The following is a 21,213-nucleotide window of genomic DNA, read 5'->3' on the forward strand; positions in this document are numbered from 1 at the left end:
TTGGGCTGAGGACGAGAGGAGCGTTTGTGGACGAGGACGTGAGTCCACTCACACATGTAAGGGGCTGTGTTCTTCCTCGGAGGGGACCTGACCTCCATCTCCCTGAGCCATGGCCAGGTCCCCAGCTCTGCGCCTGGCTGCCCTCCTGTCTGGCCACACGGTGGCGCTGTTTCACCAGCTCCAGCCCAGCGTCTGCCACTCACACGTTAGTTCAAAAGCTGGACATGGGGTGCTTGTGCCAGAAACAGACTCCGGGCAGCAGCACAGCTGAGTTTTCAATGTTTCATTTGAACACATTTGGGAAGAATTAGGTCAGTGTGATTTTACTAATTCTTTTCCACACTGCGAGACCTCTAGTAGGCGGATGCCCTTCAGACGTTAAACCCAGCTCTTCTGCAAACAGCCGTCTGTTCCTGGGTGGGGAAGATCCCCTGGAGGAGGACGTGGCAACCCACTCCAGATTCTTGCCTGGAGAATCCCATGGACAGAGCAGCCTGGCGGGGTACAGTCCACAGGGGTGACTGAACACACAGCACACAATTCCCCAACCAGGGATTGAGCCCTGTCCCTCGGCAGTGAGAGCTCAGAGTCCCAACCACTGGACTGCCAGGGAACTCCCATATTTTACTAATTTGTTAAAAATTGAGTGTGGAAGGAAGATAAGGGGAGTGCCCGGTCCGGCTGGGATGGGCCACCGAGACATGGGTGATGACAGTGGAGCTCGGGCTCGGAAGTGGCTTGCGTCAGCCTCTGAGCCGGCAGCCAGATGCTCTTCTTGCTTGATGGTCATCATCCCAGAGGTGGGGAGTCACTGTAGTTTCCACAGAGGACTGACTGTACCAGCTGCTTTGCATACATCATCTATGATTCCCTCGGTATCTCCGCAAGGTTGGTGTTATTATCCACAAGTTCCGGATGGGAGGAAAGACTCAGAGAAGTCAAGGAACACCCTCTGACTCACACAGCTGCTGGCTGGTGCTGACTGACTCCAGGGGCCCCTCTGTCTCCTTGGTGGGTTTCTGAGTGATCCCAGGATGTGAAGTAAGAGGGGCCTGTTTCCTCCTGAGCCTCAGATGTGCACACTGATCTGTCCCTCAGACCACCATGAATTTAGGATGAGGAGGGTGAGCAGGGAAGTTTCTTCTGATGGAGGCACAAGGCTTTCCTCAATCTAAGGTAAGAGGACCAGCTGTGCAGGGCTGCGGGCTCAGAGAATCTGCTTTGTACACAAGGGAGATGGCTGTTTGCGGAAGAGCTGGGGTTAAAGTGTGAAAGGCATCAACCTGGTAGAAGTCAGTGTCTTGGCGCTCAAAACTGACTTTGCACGAGCGGACAGTGGGCCTTCCTGATAGCATCTCCCCAGCTGGCGCTAGTGGTAAAGAACCCACCTGCCAATGCAGGAGATGTAAGAGACACAGGTTCAATCCCTGGGTCAGGAAGATCCCCTTGAGAAGGAAATGGCAACCCACTCCAGTATTCTTGCCTGGGAAATCCCATGGACGGAGGAGCCTGGCGGACTACAGTTCATGGGGTTGCAAAAGTCAGGCATGACTGAGCTCACACACACACACACACACACACACACACAAGAAACTAAACTCAGTACAGTCTGTCCCCAAAGCCTCCTCCTTCGTAAGATGTGTGAACGGATAATAACTTCCTAGACTTGTTTCTAATCTCTGCTGTGGTCAGTTAGACCACTTTGGATGGCCAGATAAGGAGGGCATTTCTTGGAGGCAGACCTGAGCCTTGAGCTTGGTTTCATCATTGGCCCGTCTAGCTTTGGAGAAACGCAGAGGACACTGTGCACCGAAGGGGCGCTCAGATGGTCCCAGTCCAGGGGACAGCAGCCCGAGAGGAGCCTCTGCTGATGCCAGTACCCACACAGGTCTGCGAAGGGCAGAGCTGGCCACTGCATGCCCTCCGCCCATCCTGGCCGGGGACCAGCCAGCAGAGGCCACCAGCCAGCACGTGGACGTCACATTCTCTCTAAAGAAACTGCGGTCACCTCTGCTTCTGCTTCCACCAGTCCTGAGTCTGGCCACAAATTGAGGGCTCTCCCAGATAAAAATTCTGTTAAGTTACAAGTCAGCGTGACCCTGTAAGATAAGGACTTGCTCCTTAACCCCAGAGTCAGACACCAGAATTCCTGTCCGGCTCTACTCACAGCTTGTGCGAGAGCCCTGGATGCAGCACCAGGATTCCAGGCTTTGGTTTGTTATCCAGTGCTTCCTGCCCCGAGGCGGGCTTTGTGAGGCTCGGCTGCCACAGAAGACAGGCGAGAACTTTGAACAGTGTGCCCACTCCCATTCTTAGCTGTTATTTTAGGTCTGCTGTGGACTGACCCAGTGATCCCTGGCTTGTTTTCTGATCCCCTTATTGTGTATTCCCAATAAAATGGTTAAAAAACAAAAACGAAAAAAAACCAAAACACTCTCTTGGCCAAATAGACTTTTTTTTTTTTTTTTTTTTGGTAACAAAAAGAATCAAAGTGGAAATAAAGGATATCTTTCTAAGCAGAAAGAGGCTATTTGTCACCAGGGTAGGTAACTGAGAGTTATAGATTTCACTCCCCAGAGAAGTTTAAGAAAATAAGGGGCATTGAGATGTTTGGGGAACTTTAGTAGCGTCTGGAGACAGGTTGAAAACCAGATACTCCTTGGCGACTTATTTCAGCTACAGGACTGTGAGGCCTGCCTCCCTCAGGGGAGCTAACCACAGAAGGGCTCAGGTTTGGTGCAGAGGATGGGCTAAGTGATCTCAGGCAGTTCCCTTAGCAATAAAACAAGGATCATAACATGTGTTAGTTCTCAGTCATGTCTGACTCTTTTCGACCCCATGGACTGTGTCCCTTCAGGCTTCTCTGTCCATGGGATTCTCCAGGCAAGAATAGTGGAGTGGGTTGCCATTGCCTTCTCCAGGGGATCTTCCCAACCCAGGGTTTGAACCTGGGTCTCCCACATTGCAGGCAGATTCTTTACCATCTGAGCCACCATAATATATTTTCTTCGGATAAGATAAAGGCTGTGAAAGCTTTTTGTAAAACATTAAGTCTTATTTTTTAAAATTTTATGATTTTTTTAAAATACATGTGTAGAAAGTTCACTGTGGCCTAGTTTATTTTTTTCTTTATACATTTGGGCTTCACAGTGCGGCATGTAGGATCTTAATTCCCGGATCAGGGATCAAAGCCACGCTTGCTGTGGTTGAAGTACAGAGTTTTAACCACTGGACTCCCAGGGAAGTCCCATAAGGTCTTTTTAAAGACTGAGATATTGGAACGTTGAACTTGTATCAACACAAGATCAAAGGTAACATGGTTTTTAAAAAGCACACAATTATGACACATAAGATCTTTGGAATCATCTCTCAATCAAAGTTGCGGCTTCCCAGGTGGCTCAGTGGTAAAGAACCTGCCTGCCAATACAGGAGATGAGGATTCGATCCCTGGGTCGGGAAGATCCCCAGGAGGAGGAAATGGCAACCCACGCCAGTACGCTTGCCTGGAGAATCCCATGGACAGAGGAGCCTGGTGGACTATAGTCCAGGGTTTGAAAAGAGTCAGACATGACTGAGCTTGCATGCACGCTCTTGATCAGAGCCAATCGCAAATGCAAGAAATCTAACCTGGATTCGTTTGGCCTTTCGTACACCCAGAAATTCACCATTCTCTAGGTTGACTTTGGTCTTTCTTGAGAAGGGGATCACTGTGCTCCTCCAAAAGAAGTCATTAAAAAAATGTATTAAAGAAAATTTTTTTGGCTGCACTGTGTGGCAAGTGGGACCCTAGTTCCTCCTCCAGGGATGAAACCTGAATCCTCTGCATTGGAAGGTGGAATCTTAACTACAGGAAAGTCTGGAAACCACTTTTTAAGTCTATTTACTGCTGTTCCTGGACCTTAGGGAACCTCAAAAGGGCAAAGAAACCTTGCACAGAAGCAGTAGGGAAGCGGGCCCGACCCTGAACCTCTGGAAGATGTGGCCAAGGAACCAGGCCCTTACTCCACCCTCCACAGGGTCTGGCCACCCACTCGGAGCCCCGTCTCCTCGCTGCCTACACCCCAGGCCAGGCAGCCACTTGGAGGGCCCAGACCTGGGACTGCTCTGCAGTCACAGAGGATACAAGCTGAGAAGCAGGTCTTTACTCAGGGTGGGGCTTCTGCTACCATCAACCCTGGCCTTGATTTCAGCAAGGCAGGCGGTTGTCTAGAGCTGCCCTGAATAGCAAAGCTCACACATTCCCTTGTTTATCTGGGGAAATGCCTTCTAACTCTAAACAATTGACTTACCAACTCCCGGAGAACAATGCCCATTCATCAGACGGGGACACTCTGCTCCCTGGGAGAGGGAGTGGGTGGGGTGTCACCCTGGAAGCCAGCAGACACCCTGCAAGTGTCCCAGCGCTTACTCAGAACATGAGCATGCAGGCAGGCTGGTCCGAAGGAACACATCCTGTGCCTCTGGCCCTGGCACGTCCTGCCCACATGCACCTGCTCTTCTTTCAGAGCTGAAGAATACGGGGTGCCTGTGTCCTCTGCTGAGGTCACATCCACGCCTTCAGATACCATCTAGGACAGAAACACTGAGAACCAACTTCACACCTGGGGCGGGGTGGGGACCTCTTGCTGTGTCTGCTCATCTCTTAACACAACAGGGGAAGCGAAATTGTTAAGAAATCAGAACATGGAGGTTTTCGTTTGGGGTTTTTGTTTTGTTTTGTCTTGGTGTTGCTTGTTTGTTTGCATTGCATGTAGAGAAATGCTTTATTTATTTTTTCTTTCAGTTTTATATTTTTGAAATGTAATTGACACACTAAGTTTTAGGGGAACAACACCTGACTTACACAGATTCTGAGATGATGACCACGATGAGTTTAGTGTAAATCCGTTACCTCAAGATTCCCTGGGGGTCCAGTGGTTAGAATGTCGCACTCCCATTGCTGGTGCTCAGGTTTGATCCCTGGTCGGGGAACAAAGATCCCACAAGCTGAGCAGTGCAGGAAAAAAAAAAAAAAAAATCCATAACCTCCTAGAGACTTTAAAAAGAAAACCTTTTCTCCTTGTGAAGAGGACATTTAGGCCATACCTTCTTAACAGTCTCTAGACATTCCATACAACAGTGTTAACCACAGTCCGAAGGCTGGACATGCCATCTTGGGACTAGTAGAATTCTAAGCAGAGGTGGAAAGAGTTTCATGAGGCTGAAAGCTTACGCAGTCAGAGCGGTGGTGGGTGTGTGTGTGGGGGGGTGGGGCACGGCAATTTTTAAAATTACAAATGACATACAAGGCCTTATAATACAAGAAAGAGACCATGAAGCCTAAGATTCATTCATTTACGGAAAACCCAACTTTGGAAAACTAAGGAAAGTGCCCAGAAGATTCCATGGAAACACAGTCTTACACAGCTGGGATTCCCAGGTGGCTCACATGGTAAAGAATCCACCTGCAATGCAGGAGACACAGGTTCAATCCCTGGGTCTGGAAGATCCCCTGGAGAAGGGAAAGGCTACCCACTCCAGTATTCTTGCCTGGAGAATTCCGTGGACAGAAAACATTCTCACTCCTTCTTGCCTTGACGGAAATCTGTATTTTTCCTGACAAAGCCATTTAGGTTAGAGCCCTCTGGGGTAAAGGCCCTCTTTTCTCCCAGCCCCCAGGTGTGGCCATCTGGTCTGGTGGGGGGAGTTGCCACACCCAACGGTTAAAGACCTGGCTCCATAGGGGCTCCAGCCAGACCGCCTCCCCCATTTTGGTTGCTGTCCTCCAGCCACCTCAGAGGAGTGACGGCCAAACTCATGAAGAGGTGATTAACGTCATTTAGAGCAAATGAAATATTAGTTCAAACTATAGGAGATATGGAGAAGGCAATGGCACCCCACTCCAGTACTCTTGCCTGGAAAATCCCATGGATGGAGGAGCCTGGAAGGCTGCAGTCCATGGGGTCGCTGAGCGTCGGACACGACTGAGCGACTTCCCTTTCACTTTTCACTTTCACGAACTGGAGAAGGAAATGGCAACCCACTCCAGTATTCTTGCCTGGAGAATCCCAGGGACGGGGGAGCCTGGTGGGCTGGCGGCTATGGGGTCGCACAGAGTCGGACACGGCTGAAGCGACTTAGCAGCAGCAGCAGCAGCAACATAGGAGATATAATTTTTCCACCTAATAGATGAGTTTGCTGTTGTTGTTTAGTTGTGTCCAACTCTTTTGTGACCCCATGGACTGTAGCCCGCCAGGCTTCTCTATCCATCAGATTCTCCGGGCAAGAATACTGGGGTGGGTTGCCCTCTCCAGGGGATCTTCCCAACCCAGGGATAGAATTCATGTCTCTGGTATTGGCAGGTAGATTCTTTACCACTGAACTCCCTGGGAAATCCTTAATAGATGAGTCAGTTCAGTTCAGTTCAGTCACTCAGTTGTGTCCGACTCTTTGTGACCCCATGAATTGCAGCATGCCAGGCCTCCCTGTCCATCACCAACTCCTGGAATTCACTCAGACTCACATCCATTGAGTCAGTGATGCCATCCAGCCATCTCATCCTCTGTCGTCCCCTTCTCCTCCTGCCCCCAATCCCTCCCAGCATCAGAGTCTTTTCCAATGAGTCAACTCTTCGCATGAGGTGGCCAAAGTATTGCAGTTTCAGCTTTAGCATCATTCCTTCCAAAGAACACCCAGGGTTGATCTCCTTCAGAATGGACTGGTTGGATCTCCTTGCAGTCCAAGGGACTCTCAAGAGTCTTCTCCAACACCACAGTTTAAAAGCATCAATTCTTCCGCGCTCAGCCTTCTTCACAGTCCAACTCTCACATCCATACATGACCACTGGAAAAACCGTAGCCTTGACTAGACGGACCTTTGTTGGCAAAGTAATATCTCTACTTTTGAATATGCTATCTAGTTTGGTCATAACTTTCCTTCCAAGGAGTAAGCATCTTTTAATTTCATGGCTGCAATCACCATCTGCAGTGATTTTGGAGCCCCCCAAAAATAAAGTCTGACACTGTTTCCACTGTTTCCCCATCTATTTCCCATGAAGTGATGGGACCGGATGCCATGATCTTCCTTTTCTGAGTGTTGAGCTTTAAGCTAACTTTTTCACTCTCCACTTTCACTTTCGTCAAGAGGCTTTTGAGTCCCTCTTCACTTTCTGCCATAAAGGTGGTTTCATCTGCATATCTGAGGTCATTGATATTTCTCCCAGCAATCTTGATTCCAGCTTTTGTTTCTTCCAGTCCAGCATTTCTCATGATGTACTCTGCATAGAAGTTAAATAAGCAGGGTGACAATATACAGCCTTGACGTACTCCTTTTCCTATTTGGAACCAGTCTGTTGTTCCATGTCCAGTTCTAACCGTTGCTTCCTGACCTGTGTACAGATTTCTCAAGAGGCAGGTCAGGTGGTCTGGTATTCCCATCTCTTTCAGAATTTTCCACAATTTATTGTGATCCACACAGTCAAAGGCTTTGGCATAGTCAGTAAAGCAGAAATAGATGTTTTTCTGGAACTCTCTTGTTTTTCCCATGATCCAGCAGATGTTGGCAATTCGATCTCTGGTTCCTCATCCTTTTGATGAGTAAAGATGAGCAAATTTGATGTGTTGCTGTGTGGGAGATGAAGGGAAGAAACAGGTCCTCCATGCATTGCTACTGGGAGCAAAAAGTAGCACCACTTCCTCAGAACAATCTATCAAAATGTAAAAGGCACATATCCTGGGATTTCCATGGTGGCACAGTTGTTAAGACTCTATGCTTCCAGTGAAGAGGGCAACAGGTTCAGTTCCTGGATGGGAAACTAAGATCCTACATGTGCTGGGGTTGCCAAAAATAAACAAATTAATATAAATTAAAATTTGAAAAGTAAACTAAAAATAAAATGCTCGTATGCTTTGATCCAGTGACAGCACTTCTACAAGTTTATCCTATTCATATGTTCACATGTGTGTACAAAAATGTATGTGCAAGAAGTTTCCTGTGGCATTATCTGGGGAGTAAAAGTCTGAAAGAACCTAAGTGCCTGTCAGTGGGAATGGGTATTAAACATGGTTATTATGTGAACTGGAAAATCACACAAAGTGATACTACGTGTTGTTCACAGCCATATATAAATTTGCATGTGAAACATACAAAATTACTGAAAGAAATAAGTGACAGTGTTCAGCTCTGGGGTAAGGAGCTGAGAAGAGGATTGTCTGTGAAGGTTACAGCATATTTCAACTTTATCTGTAACATTTTACTTCTTTTATATAAGGGAAAAAAGGAAACAGCAAAGATGAGTTTTTATCAGCGCTGGGTGGTGGGAGCTTTTCATATTACACGCTGACTTTTATGTACTTTTTCAAAGAGCACAATTCAGAGCATTGGGCATGAGGTGAAATCTTTCGTGTAAAAAGACACCCACGTGCTTGTTACCTGTGAACGTCTCTGGACAGACGACGGCTGGGAGGGGACCAGGATGTGGGCTCGGGGTGGCGAGGGGCTTATTTTCACCACACGCTGCTCCTGTGTGTGTATTTAACCATTTGAGCATACTACTTACAAATAATAATTACAAAGAGCAAGCAAACAAACAGCACGTTTTAAGAGCCTGTTGTACTTGGAGAGGAAGGTGAGCAGAGGCCTGCCCTCCTCGGGTTCCTGATGGGGGAAGACAGTTCCGGCCCTCCATCCTCATAGTCACAGCTCGGGTCCTACTGAGAGCTGTGTGTGCTAAGTCACTTCAGTTGCGTCCAGCTCTTTTCGACCCTATGGACTGTAACCTGCAAGGTTCCTTTGTCCTTGGGACTCTCCAGGCAAGAATACTGGAGTGGGTTGCCTTGCCCTCCTCCAGGGGATCCTCCCAACCCGGGCATGGAACCCGCATCTCTTATGCCTCTCGCATTAGCAGGTGCGTTCTTCACCACTAGCGCCACCTGGGAAGCCCTTAGCAGTGAGAGCATCGAGCAGCTGATTTTTTGTTTTCTTTTATTTTTTGGCCACACTGTACGGCAGATGGGGTCTCAGTTCCCCAGCCAGGGATGGAACCCGTGCCCCCTGAAGTGGAAGCACAGAGTCCTAACCACTAGACCACCAGGAAATTCTCAGGAGTAGCTGTTAACACTCCAATCGTGAGGTGGACAGGCAGGAAAAAACACTGGAAAATGTCCACTCTGGCAAAGGTATTTAAGTATACCTTAGGGTGGTGAGAGGGAAGCCCCTGGGCCAAGCACACTTAGTTGGTTGTCTGTTTTCAGTGTCAGAGTCCCCAGCAGGAAAACAAAAGAGTCGAGCTGATGGAAGAGGAGCTGTGAACTCACAACACAAAGGATCCCTGCAGCGACTGTGCTGAGAAGGCAGTCCCAGCAGGACAGGTCTGAGGGAGTCTGCCTCTCCCAGGTCCCCAGAGGAGTCACCTTCACAAAGGCAGAAAGTGGATGGAGGTCCCGGCGCTGAGGTCGGGGAAGCTGGTGCTTCATGTGGATACAGTTTCAGTTTCGAGACGATGAAAAGGCCCTGGGGGCAGACGGTGGTGACGGCTGTAAAAGCCTGTGAGCGTCCCTGGTGTAGCCAAGCTATGCACGTATAGACGGTTAAAATGGTAAATGTTATCTCGTGAGCCTGCATGCTCATCCCTCAGTCGTGCTCAACTCTGTGCGACCCCATGGACTGTAGCCTGCCTGACACCTCTGTCCAGGGGATCTTCCAGGCAAGAATACTGGAGTGGGTTGCCATTTCCTTCTCCGGGGGATCTTCTGAACCCAGGGCTCAAAACTGCACCTCCTGCATTGCAGGCGGATTCCTTACTATTGAGCCACCAAGGGAAGCCTATCTGGCTTAACTGACTTTCAAAGGTGCAGGATGTAACCAGTGTGTTGCCTCATGATCTTTAACCAAACAAGTTCATATTTTTTTTTCCTATAAATTTTCTGACAAGAGTGTGAAATGCAACTTTGACATTCATATATAAATATATAGATATACACACACAAATATATGTTACTATAACACATATCCAACATGACAAACCTAGACAGCATATTAAAAAGCAGAGATATCATTGCCGACAAAAGTCTATACAGTCAAAGCTATGGTTTTTCCAGTAGTCATGTATGGATGTGAGAGTTGGGCCAGAAAGAAGGCTGAGTGCCCAAGAATTGACGCTTTCAAACTAAGTTGTTGGAGAAGACTCTTGAGAGTCCCTTGGACTGCAAGAAGATTGAACCAGTCAATCCTAAAGGAAATCAACCCTGAATATTCATTGGAAGGACTGACCCTGAAACTGAAGCTCCAATCCTTTGACCACCTGATTTGAAGAGCTGACTCACTGGAAAAGCCCCTGATGCTGGGAAAGATTGAAGTCAGGAGGAGAAGGGGATGACAGAGGATGAGATGGTTGGGTGGCATCATCGACTCAATGGACACGAGTTAGAGCTCTGTGAAGTGAAGGACAGGGAAGCCTGGCATGCTACAGTCCATGGGGTTGCAGAGTCGGATACAACTGTGTGACTGAACAACAGCATAACAACATGTAGATGTAAAACTAATAAAACAACAAAACCAAACTAAAAGCAACAAAGAAAGGTCCAGTGAGTCTTCTTCAGGCTCCTCCCCACAGAGCGGGAACAACCCACTGTTTTCCGGCCTAGAGATCAGAGCTGCAGCGGAGAGCCCCTCCCGCACAAGTCCCCCCCACAGCTGCCCTTCCTCCCAGGCTGGCATCAAGGTAGGAGGTAGATGGACCCCTGGGCTGGACACCTGGCGTTCATCAAGTGGAATAAAGTCGTAGCTTTGTTCTCACCTAGACACTCCAAGGACAAAGCTAGTGGCAGAAACTGAGCTCTGCTAAAGCACAGAGAAGAAGTGCCCATGGCTGAGGTCGAGGAAGACTTCCCTGTCTGCACATGTACAGGAAGGCTTCTTGGGGGTGGGAAAGGGAGGGGCTCCCATCCCATAATAAGTCTGGACATGCACCCATAGGCCTCTGTGGCGGGATCCATCCTAGAAAACGGTTGCGCACGCATCTTGACGAGGGTCCTAGGACCAGTCAGGTATGGAGAAAGAAACAAGTTAATTGGCCACATGTTGGCAAAACCCTGCAAGGACTGACCTATACAAACTGTTGTGTCCCCTCTCTACTGCGCTCCTTATTCAGGATGCCCACACTCCTGCCTGGCTGTGTGTCTCTGCCTTGCCTCTGACAGAAAAGAATAAACTGTTCCACTGTGCGCTCTCCCATGTATATGCTGTGTCCCTAATAATAAACTTTGTATTTGTTTTACAGCTTTGCCTCCTTGAAACATTCTTAGTTTCAGAAGGGGTAAGAATCAAGGAACTTTGCTTCTAGCCTCTAGCTCCTGGTGGGCTGGTGGCTAGGTTCAAACCCTGGACAGGGAAAATAAGATCTTGATCCAAGACTACTGACCCGGGACTTCCCTGGTGGTCCTGTGGCCAAGACACTGCACTCCCAGTTCAGGGGGCCTGGGTTCAGTCCCTGGTCAGGGAACCAGATCCTCACAGGCCTCAACTAAAGACCCCTTATGCTATGACGAAGACTCCTGTGTGGCCAAAGAAACAACCAAATGTTAACAACAGGAAAGAAAAGACTACTCTCCCTCCGAGAACAGCATCTCACTGCTATCTGACCTTTCCGCCAGTGCCCAGTTGGCTTTGTGTCCAAAGACAGTGTCATAATCCATGTGAGCGAGTCTATCTGCAACTTCAGGCATTAGGGCGAGCCCCGACCTTTGGACGGGGAGCAGAAGTAGGGTAGAGGGAGTCTAGGGCAGAGGGAATCGGGGATCTGGAAGACATACCTCGGATGCCTGACGCCAGGCCAATGTTGGTTTTGTAACTTTATGTGGGGATGGCCCAACCCGGCTGGTCCTACTTCTCCCTGTTCTTGATTTTGAAATAACCGTCTGAGTGGCAGTGGCCTGTCACCCCACATGGCCTCCACCAATGAGAGGGCCCCTCGGGGTGCCTGTTGAGGCCTGTGTTCTGGTCCCTAAGCCTCTCACTCAGCGCTATGGGGTCTGTGATGGCCGGGAACATCATTGCCATCAGACTCAGACCAGGGAGAAACAGAAACACCTCCAGACAGTTGGGAAACAGCTGAAATAACCCTAATCTGATCTTCGTCCTCAAAGACCTTTCACTTCAACTACAGTTTATTTGGCTGCCAAAGAGGAGCTAGGGAAAATGGACTATAATAATAAGTGGGTTCAATTGAAATTCTTGACACGTTTTTGTTTTGGGGTTTTTCTGTATCAAATGATCTCTAATAATTTGTCAGAAACATCCTAAGCTTCTGTTGGGATACTACCCTTTCCCAGACCAAAGAACCCATCAACACAGTTTGTTTCTCCTGCTGTTAGAAGAAGGACTCAGCACTTCCTTGCTGGTCCAGCAGTTAAGACTTCGAGCTCCCAATGCAGGGGGCCTGGGTTCTATCCCTGGTCAGAGAACTAGATCCCACAGGCCGTGACTGAGTGCTGGAGCTAGGGCCCAGTGCAGCCAAATAAATAAGTAAATACATTTTTTTTTTTTTTAAAGAAAAAGGAAAGGAGAACGCAGGGCTCACTGCAGCCTTGCATTAGCTCCGGGACTCAGGCTGGAAGGGGACACTTGGCCTCTTTCACATCTCCCGCACTCCAGTCTGACTCTCTTTCTGGAAAAACGCAGAAAGGCAGGTGCTAAAGTCACACACCTTTCTGAGGGCTGAGACTCTGAGGTTGGAAGAGGACCAGCTCCTGGAGGGGTGAGAGTGAAAGGAGGAAGAAGGGGTGCAGGCCCCTCCACTGTTTTCCCTGGAGAGCCTGCTGGGGGGCAGAGGCGTCTTCACCTGGGGGAACCAGAAGTCATCAACTTCTCTTCCTTGGCTTTTGGCTCTGAGTGTTGAACCCTGTGTCACTGTAGGCAGCCATCTGCACAGCCCCACGGGCTGCACCCTTCCCTCCTCCAGTCTCCTCTGTTCTCACCCTCCCATCCTCACATCAACAGGACACGTCTTACAAAGCTAGTCAATGGAGGAAATCCCAATGATTTAGTCATTGATTCACCACATATACTCTTTACTGGGGGGCTATGCCCCATGGTTCCAAATAGGAAAAGGAGTACGTCAAGGCTGTATATTGTCACCCTGCTTATTTAACTTATATGCAGAGTACATCATGAGAAACGCTGGGCTGGAAGAAGCACAAGCTGGAATCAAGATTGCTGGGAGAAATGTCAATGACCTCAGATATACAGATAACACCACCCTCATGGCAGAAATTGAAGAGGAACTCAAAAGCCTCTTGATGAAAGTGAAAGAGGAGAGTGAAAAAGTTGGCTTAAAGCTCAACACTCAGAAAAGGAAGATCATGGCATCCGGTCCCATCACTTCATGGGAAATAGATGGGGAAACAGTGGAAACAGTGTCAGACTTTATTTTTGGGGGGCTCCAAAATCACTGCAGATGGTGATTGCAGCCATGAAATTAAAAGACGCTTACTCCTTGGAAGGAAAGTTATGACCAAACTAGATAGCATATTCAAAAGTAGAGATATTACTTTGCCAACAAAGGTCCGTCTAGTCAAGGCTACGGTTTTTCCAGTGGTCATGTATGGATGTGAGAGTTGGACTGTGAAGAAGGCTGAGTGCCGAAGAATTGATGCTTTTGAACTGTGGTGTTGGAGAAGACTCTTGAGAGTCCCTTGGACTGCAAGGAGATCCAACCAGTCCATTCTGAAGGAGATCAACCCTGGGTGTTCTTTGGAAGGAATGATGCTAAAGCTGAAACTGCAATACTTTGGCCACCTCATGCGAAGAGTTGACTCATTGGAAAAGACTCTGATGCTGGGAGGGATTGGGGGCAGGAGGAGAAGGGGAGACAGAGGATGAGATGGCTGGATGGCATCACTGAGTCAATGGACATGAGTTTGGGTGAACTCCGGGAGTTGGTGATGGACAGGGAGGCCTGGCGTGCTGCGATTCATGGGGTCACAAAGAGTCGGACACGACTGAGTGTCTGAACTGAACTGAACTGATGCCCTATGGCAGGTGGGATCTTAGTTTCTGGACCCCAGATCAAACCTGTGTCCCTTGCAGTGAATGCAGAGTCTTAGGCTCTGGACCCCCGGAGAAGTCCCACCATGTATATTCTGACCTTAAAATCTAAAATCACTAGAAGTTTAGACTTCCTTCCATTAATTGAAGAGATAACATAATTTATTTTTTAATTTAATTTTTTCTTTAATATTGGAGTATAGGTGATGTACAACGTTGTGTTGTTTTCAGGTGTACAGCAAAGTGATTCAGTTATATGTCTGTGTGTGTGTGTGTGTGTGTGTGTGTGTGTGTATGGGAAAAGAATAGGTTTTTTTCTGTATAGGTTATTACTGAATATTGAGTAGAGTTCCCCGTGCTATACAGTAGGTCCTTGCTGGTTATCTATTTTGTATATGAGTGTGTATATGTTAATCTCAAACTCCTAATGTATCCCTCTCACTACACGTTTCCCTAAAGAGATGACATAATTTACATCTCACTTGAAAAGACTTTTGTTGTTGTTCAGTCGCTGTCTGACTCTTTGAGCGACCCCACGGACTGCAGCACGCCAGGCTTCCCTGTCCTCCATTATCTCCTGGAGCTTCAAACTCATGTCCATTGAGTCAGTTATGTCATCAAATCATCTCATCCTCTGTCGCCCCCTTCGCCTCTTGGCCTCAATCTTTCCCAGCATCAGGGTCTTTTCCAAAAGACTTTACTCATTTAGTGTCCTCACTTCAGCTATGTACACTCTTTTCTCACCATGTGAGGCTGGTGGGTTATCAGATGTACTCCCTGGGGAAGAGCATTCTGCGTCAGGAGTCCAGGTCAGCCACGACACCCGGCGCCTGGAGCAAGGTCCGCTTCCTATCTGGCTGCAGCCTTGCCCACAAAGCTGTATCTCTCAAACAGAAGCCACTCCTACCAGACGCTGGTGACATGGTAAACAGCAAAGATAAATGCAAGAGAAACATTTCTCCCTAATTCATGACTTTATTACTTCAAACAGAATGCTCCTTATAACTTACCCTGAATTCCATGGTGGAGTTAAATTCGTGAGGACAGAAGATCTGAACTCGTGTGTGTCCACTTCGTCAGAATCTAGGAAGGATAGAATGCAGAGCAGACTTGGTGGGGCCAACTCCATGGAGCTGGGGCACAGCCCCAATAAACCTCATGTCTTAGCAGGATTATTTATACAACTCAGATGATATTAGCCAAAATTGTACATTGTTCTTCAGATTCTGTAATTCTTATAAAATATATGTGTAAAATCTTCAGAAATTTAAAAGGTGTTTTAAAAATTTAAGCACAGATAATAGCATATAAAACATGAACAATATAACCAACACCATTGTTCTCACAGCCCAAGATTTATAACCGTTATACCTTTGTCCTATGTGGGTTGTCTTTTTTTCCTGCAAAGAAATAAAACATTACAAATGTCTAATGTCTAAAAATCCCTTTACCCGGTGCTCTCAGTCCTATTCCCTCTGTCTCTCCATCCTACACGTTTTTCTCTTTAATTCAGATCAGTGTGATTTTACCTTTCATGTTCTTCCGCAACTTGGTGTTAGCCCGTGTGTTTTTGAGATCTGTGTGGATGGAGTTTATTCCTTTTAGTGACGCATAGTATTACAACGTACGTACATACCATACCGTATATATCCATTCTCCTCTGACTCATAGTTCTGTGGTCTCCAGTCCTCTTGCCATTTAGAGGCTGGCCCATGAGCATTGCTGTACATGAGATCATTATGTCACTCAAATCTCAGGTGGCTCAGTGGTAAGGAACCCACCTACCAATGCAGGAGACGCCAGTTCGGTCCCTGGGTTGGAAAGATTCCCTGGAGAAGGAAATGGCAATCCACTGCAGTATTCTTTCCTGGGAAATCCCGTGGACAGAGGAGCCTTGCAGGCTGTAGTCCATGGAGTCCCAAAGACTTGGACGCAGCTTAGTGACTAAACAACAACAAAAACAGTTCCTTGATACGCTTCTTTAATAGCTGGTTTTGTTTGTCACATGACAACTGGCATTCCTCCTATTTCACATTTGTGCTGTGTTTGCTCCACTGTAACTTTTCTTTATTTTTTTCTTGAAAAAATTTTTTTTGGCTCAAAGGCTTGTGGGACCTTATTTTCCTGACCAGGAATTGAACCAGGCCCTTGGCAGTGAAAACACCAAGTCCTAACCACTGGACCACCAGGGCAGCCCCCACAGTAACTTTTAAATTTGCAGCCTTGAGGCCCTAGCATCGTTGTTTCAAAGGAAATACTCAACGAGTCTAGAATATAAGTGAACAAACAAGTGAATGCCATTAAAAAGAAGTGGAATGAAAAAAAAGATACAAAGAAAGAAAAGTTGAATGATATTTTTGAAATCACATTGGGTTCAGCACTAAGAAGCGTCAAGTTCTCTGTGTCTTCCTTGTCTGCTTTTCTTCTCTCTGTCTACACCTGTTGAGGACTCAATGCAGGCCAGGCATCACGTTCTATGCTAAAAATTGCAGTGATCTGCTCTTCCATTTCGAAATTATTTGGCAGCTGATGAAAAGCCTTGAACTTTGTTATTTAAAAATAGCCAGTTCTTGGATTTGGTGACGTGGTGGGAGTGTCAGGCTTGTTGTCTGACTATTGCTGAGTTTACAGTTCACAGAGCCATTAGCTTATTTTTGCCACGTGGCGTGTGAGATCTTTGCTCCCTGACAAGGGATCAAACCCCTAGCAATAGAAGGTCAGAGTCTTAACTACTGGACCACCAGGGAAGTCCCTGGAGCCATTAGCTTTTAAATAATCCTTTTGTCTTTTGGTAGCAATAACCACTGTATACTTTGAAGCAACTAGTGTCTGGAGCAGGCTTTCTTAACCTGGGATTGAGTCCTAAAGCTCAACATGTGGTCCTGCAGGAGTAGGGGATGTCCTCTGGAAATTTGTAAATATCTGTTTATATATTTTTCTGAAGGTTATAGCTTCTCCAAAGACTCTGTAACTCCCCAAACCTTGAGAACAACTCTGTTTGCCTCGCTTCACTAAGTTCCCTGCTTGGTGCCCTTTGTTACATAATCTGGAGGTTAAGTGCTTGGGTTACATAGTCATAGCACCTGTGTTGAATCCTGGCTCTGCTATTTCATCGCTGTGTGACCTTAAACAATAAGGAGGCTCTCTGGGCCTCAGTTTCCTCATCTGTAAACTGGAGCAATGGTGCTAAGTCATACGTTAGGACTTGTGCTAAGGATTACATGAGTGTATATATAGCTTAGAAAATGCTCAGCACATAGTAAATACTCCATAAATGTATTAGCTATTATTACTATAATTATTGCATAGATGTGGCACTGATGACAATGATACTGAAAATCCTGATGACTGATACCTTCCTGAAGCCACTTATGAGTGAATGAGAAGGAAACCAACAAGCACTGTTGAATAATCAGCTGACTCTTCTGGATAAAACTAACACAGTCTTTTCCTTTAAGGCCAGCCAGTCTCTTAAGCCTGGGTAACCGGACTTGACTGTGGAGATGAGTCTATTCAATTATAATGGCAATTATAGTGGAAAAAGCAGTTTGCTTTTTAGATATAACTCAAATGTGTACTGATTTTATTTTCCAGTCTGGGGTGGAACTGACTCATGGCCATGGTTCTGGTTTCCCAACCTGTGGAGTGAGCATCCTTGACGCTGCACCAGGAGTGAACGATGGACTGGGAAATGTAAACTTTGTGTTTTTGGCTACTCTGGGTCTTCCTTGCAGCTTTTCCCCATTTGTGGCATATGGACTCTCGAGGCCTGTTGCCCTGAGGCATCAGTTCCCCACCAGGGAGCGAACCTGTGTCCCCTGCATCGGAAGGCAGACTCTTAACCATCGGACCACCAGGGAAGTCCCTGGGAAATGTGAACTTTGGATGAGCTGTCCTAAAGCTCCTCTCTCCTGGTTCTCCCACAGAATACTATGGCAGCCTGAGTCCACATCTCTACCCTTTGACATCCACTGCTGAACCGGTTCATCAAATTAGATCAGATTAGAATTTGTTCCAAATGTCAACTTTGTCCAGCTTTCAATGACCAAAGTTTTCTCCAGAGTGTTGAATTTCAGGCTTATCTATTTCCTCTGTTGGGCCAATTTGACCTTCTCAAATGCCTGACAGTGATATTTTTCCCGTGTACTATTTTTGAGGTCTCTCCTTTTTTTTATTTTTGGCTGTGCCACCCACAGCATGTGGGATCTTAGTTCCCCAGCCAGGGATTGAACCCAAGCCCCTTGCAGTGGAAGCTAGGAGTCTTAACCACTGGACCACTAGGAGGGAAGTCTCTCTTTCGCTCTTTTTTTTTTCTTTATTCCTTCCTTGCACAAGTAATTACCGACCTCTGCCACAACCAACCCCAGGAGTTCGCTTCCTGCAGTAATGGCCGCCTCTCTCCCTGGGCTCTCCCTTTGGAAATAAACATTCCTGGAAACCCTGACCCAAGACTGCCAAGTAAGAAATTGTGCAAAGGGATTTTATTCGAATGCTGGTTGTCCATGAGACTTAAAATCCGATAGGTCTAGACATAATTGCCTGAATATGTTCAGGAGTGGGAGATTCAAAGCTAAGAGCTAACCTCCCTTGCTATGTTTATCAAAACGCGGTCCATGGGTGCAGATGGCACCAGCTATGTAATCTGTAAGACCCAGCGTCGAATGGAAGTGTGGGCCTCCTGTTCAGAATTTCAGGACAGGGACAAGAGAACATGAAAGTACCTATCGGTCCTTTTGAGTACAGAGAGGGATGCAGGGAAACTGAGCCTGCAGGAGACCAGGGTATCAGAATTGCCAGATTCCGACAGGCAAAAATCTGATTTCTGGGAGTTCCCTGGTGGTCCAGTGGTTAGTGCTCCATGCTTCCTCTGCAGGGGCTCTCGTTCCATCCATAGTCGGGGAACTAAGATTTTACATGCCACATTGTACAGCCAAAAAAAAGAAAAATCTTGATTTCTGAAGCCTACTGTGTTAATGCATCAGAATCTCTGGGAACAGTGATTCGTCCTCCCTACCCACCCAATATTTATAAGTAGAACTATAAAAAAAAAAAGAAAAGAAAAGAACTATATTGAAAAAAAAGTCTTTCTATAAAGAAAGAAAAAAAGAACTATATTGAACATAAACATGCTCTTTTGTTTTCATGTTGTTTATGGGCACTTTTGTACCACAATAGTAGTCAAATCGTTGGAACTGAAACTCTATAGTCAACAAGACCTAAAGTATTTATTCTATGGCCCTTTAGAGAAAGTTGGTTGACACCTGATTTAATAAAATAAACGTATGCCTGGAACAAAAAGCCCCCAAAACTTTGATTTTTTATTTCACTTTCTGTTTTCTAGTTTTCTTATTAAGACTAAGTACATTTACAGAAATCAGCAATGGTCATATTGCAGATATTTTCTATATAGCTAATATTTTTGTTTTTATAGTTTCTAGCAATGGCAACCCACTCCAGTGTTCTTGCCTGGAGAATCCCAGGGAAGGGGGAGCCTGGTGGGCTGCTGTCTATGGGGTCACACAGAGTCGGACACGACTGAAGTGACTTAGCAGCAGCAGCAGCGTAGTTTCTAGAGGTATGTAAGCCATTTTTCACCTGAGAGTCTTTGATTTTTTTTTAATTAAAAATTCATTTAAGATCTTGTATAGGCAAAGGTTTTTTATTTAAAATAAATTTTAAAAATTTAAATTTATTTTTATTTTTGAAGGGTAATTTCTTTACAGAATTTTGTTGTTTTCTGTCAAACACCAACATGAATCCACTGTAGGTATACGTATGTCCCCTCCCTCTTGAGCCCCCCTCCCATTTCCCTCCGTATCCCACCCCGCTAGGTTGATACAGAGCCCCTATTTGAGTTCCCTGAGTCATACCTCAAATTCCTGCAGGCTATCTATTTTACATATGGTTAAATTAAGTTTTTGTTTTATATTGGAGTATAGCTGATTTGCAATGTTAGTTTTAGGTGTACAATAAAGTGATTCAATTTTGTGTATGTGTGTATATATATATATTCATTTCTTTTCAAATTCTTTTCCCATTTAGATTATTACAGCACATTGACTAGAGCTCCCTGTCCTGTACAGCAGGTCTTTGTTGGTTATCTGCTTTGTATACAGTAGTGTGTATATGTTAATCCCAAACACCTAATTTATCCCACATTCTTAACACGCCCTCCAGGTGTTGATTTTGTGCACAAAGGATTGAAAACCTCTGACTCTTTCCTCCATTTGCTTGGGAAGAAGAAGCAGTGATTCTTTATCTGTGAGGACGGAGCTGAACTGGTCACCTTGTGCCACCTCCAGCCTTCCTGGTGCTCACACCCTCTTCTTTCACCCTTTCCTCTTTTGTTCCCTTCTGGTTTCGGCCTGTCAGAGGCCCCACAGGCAGGGCTGATAAAATCGCTCAACAGAGAAAGTTGGAAGGGAGAGGCTGACTCGTTGCAGGGCCTGGGGACTTATCCTGCAGGAATCTTGTCTTTCTGCCACATCCCCCTACTCCCCCCAGTTTGCTTTAACTTCTAACCTAAAGCAACAGAAAAGGGACAAGAGCCCGCGAAACAAGCTCTGAGAACAGCCCCAACCACACAGTTCAATCCTCAGTGACTCTCAGGTCACATGCATTGGAATTCAATTCCAGGTCAGTCCTGTCCCCTCCTCAGTAAATGCCAGTTCTTGGAACTTATTTCTGCAAGTCGTCACTTTACCAAAGTGTAAGCCCCAGGTCCCAGGGTTCATCCTTGTAAGCTGATGAGAGAATTCTTATCAAATGACCCTGATAAGCTGCTGGGTATAAGTTCTGATTTTAGCTGTACATCAAGACATTTCTGTTCAGTTCAGCTGCTCGGTTGTGTCTGACTCTTTGTAACCCCACGGACTGCAGCACGACAGGCCTCCCTGTCCATCACCAACGCCTGGAGCTTGCTCAAACTCATGTCCATCGAATCGGTGATGCCATCCAAACATCTCATCCTCTGTCATCCCCTTCTCCTCCCGCCTTAAACCTTTCCCAGCCTCAGAGTCTTTTCAAGTGAGTCAGTTCTTCGCATCAAGTGCCAAAGTATTGGAGCATCAGCTTGAGCATCAGTTCTTCCAATGAATATTCAGGACTGATTTCCTTTAGGATTGACTGGTTGGATCTCCTTGCAGTCCAAGGAACTCTCAAGACTCTTCTCCAACACCACAGTTCAAAAGC

The 21,213-nt window shown here is 46.5% G+C and overlaps 1 long non-coding RNA gene across 1 annotated transcript; it reads left to right on the top strand.

Annotated features, from left to right (window-relative positions):
- The first annotated feature begins 696 nt into the window (after positions 1–696).
- Positions 697–19,913, top strand: LOC139183231 (uncharacterized). The gene is made up of 3 exons (XR_011566802.1): positions 697–1,176; positions 17,617–17,715; positions 19,454–19,913. It is a non-coding gene; the product is annotated as an uncharacterized lncRNA (long non-coding RNA).
- The last annotated feature ends 1,300 nt before the right edge of the window (positions 19,914–21,213 follow it).

Source organism: Bos indicus, chromosome 5, assembly GCF_029378745.1.
Source record: "Bos indicus isolate NIAB-ARS_2022 breed Sahiwal x Tharparkar chromosome 5, NIAB-ARS_B.indTharparkar_mat_pri_1.0, whole genome shotgun sequence".
NCBI classification, from domain to species: Eukaryota; Metazoa; Chordata; class Mammalia; order Artiodactyla; family Bovidae; genus Bos; species Bos indicus.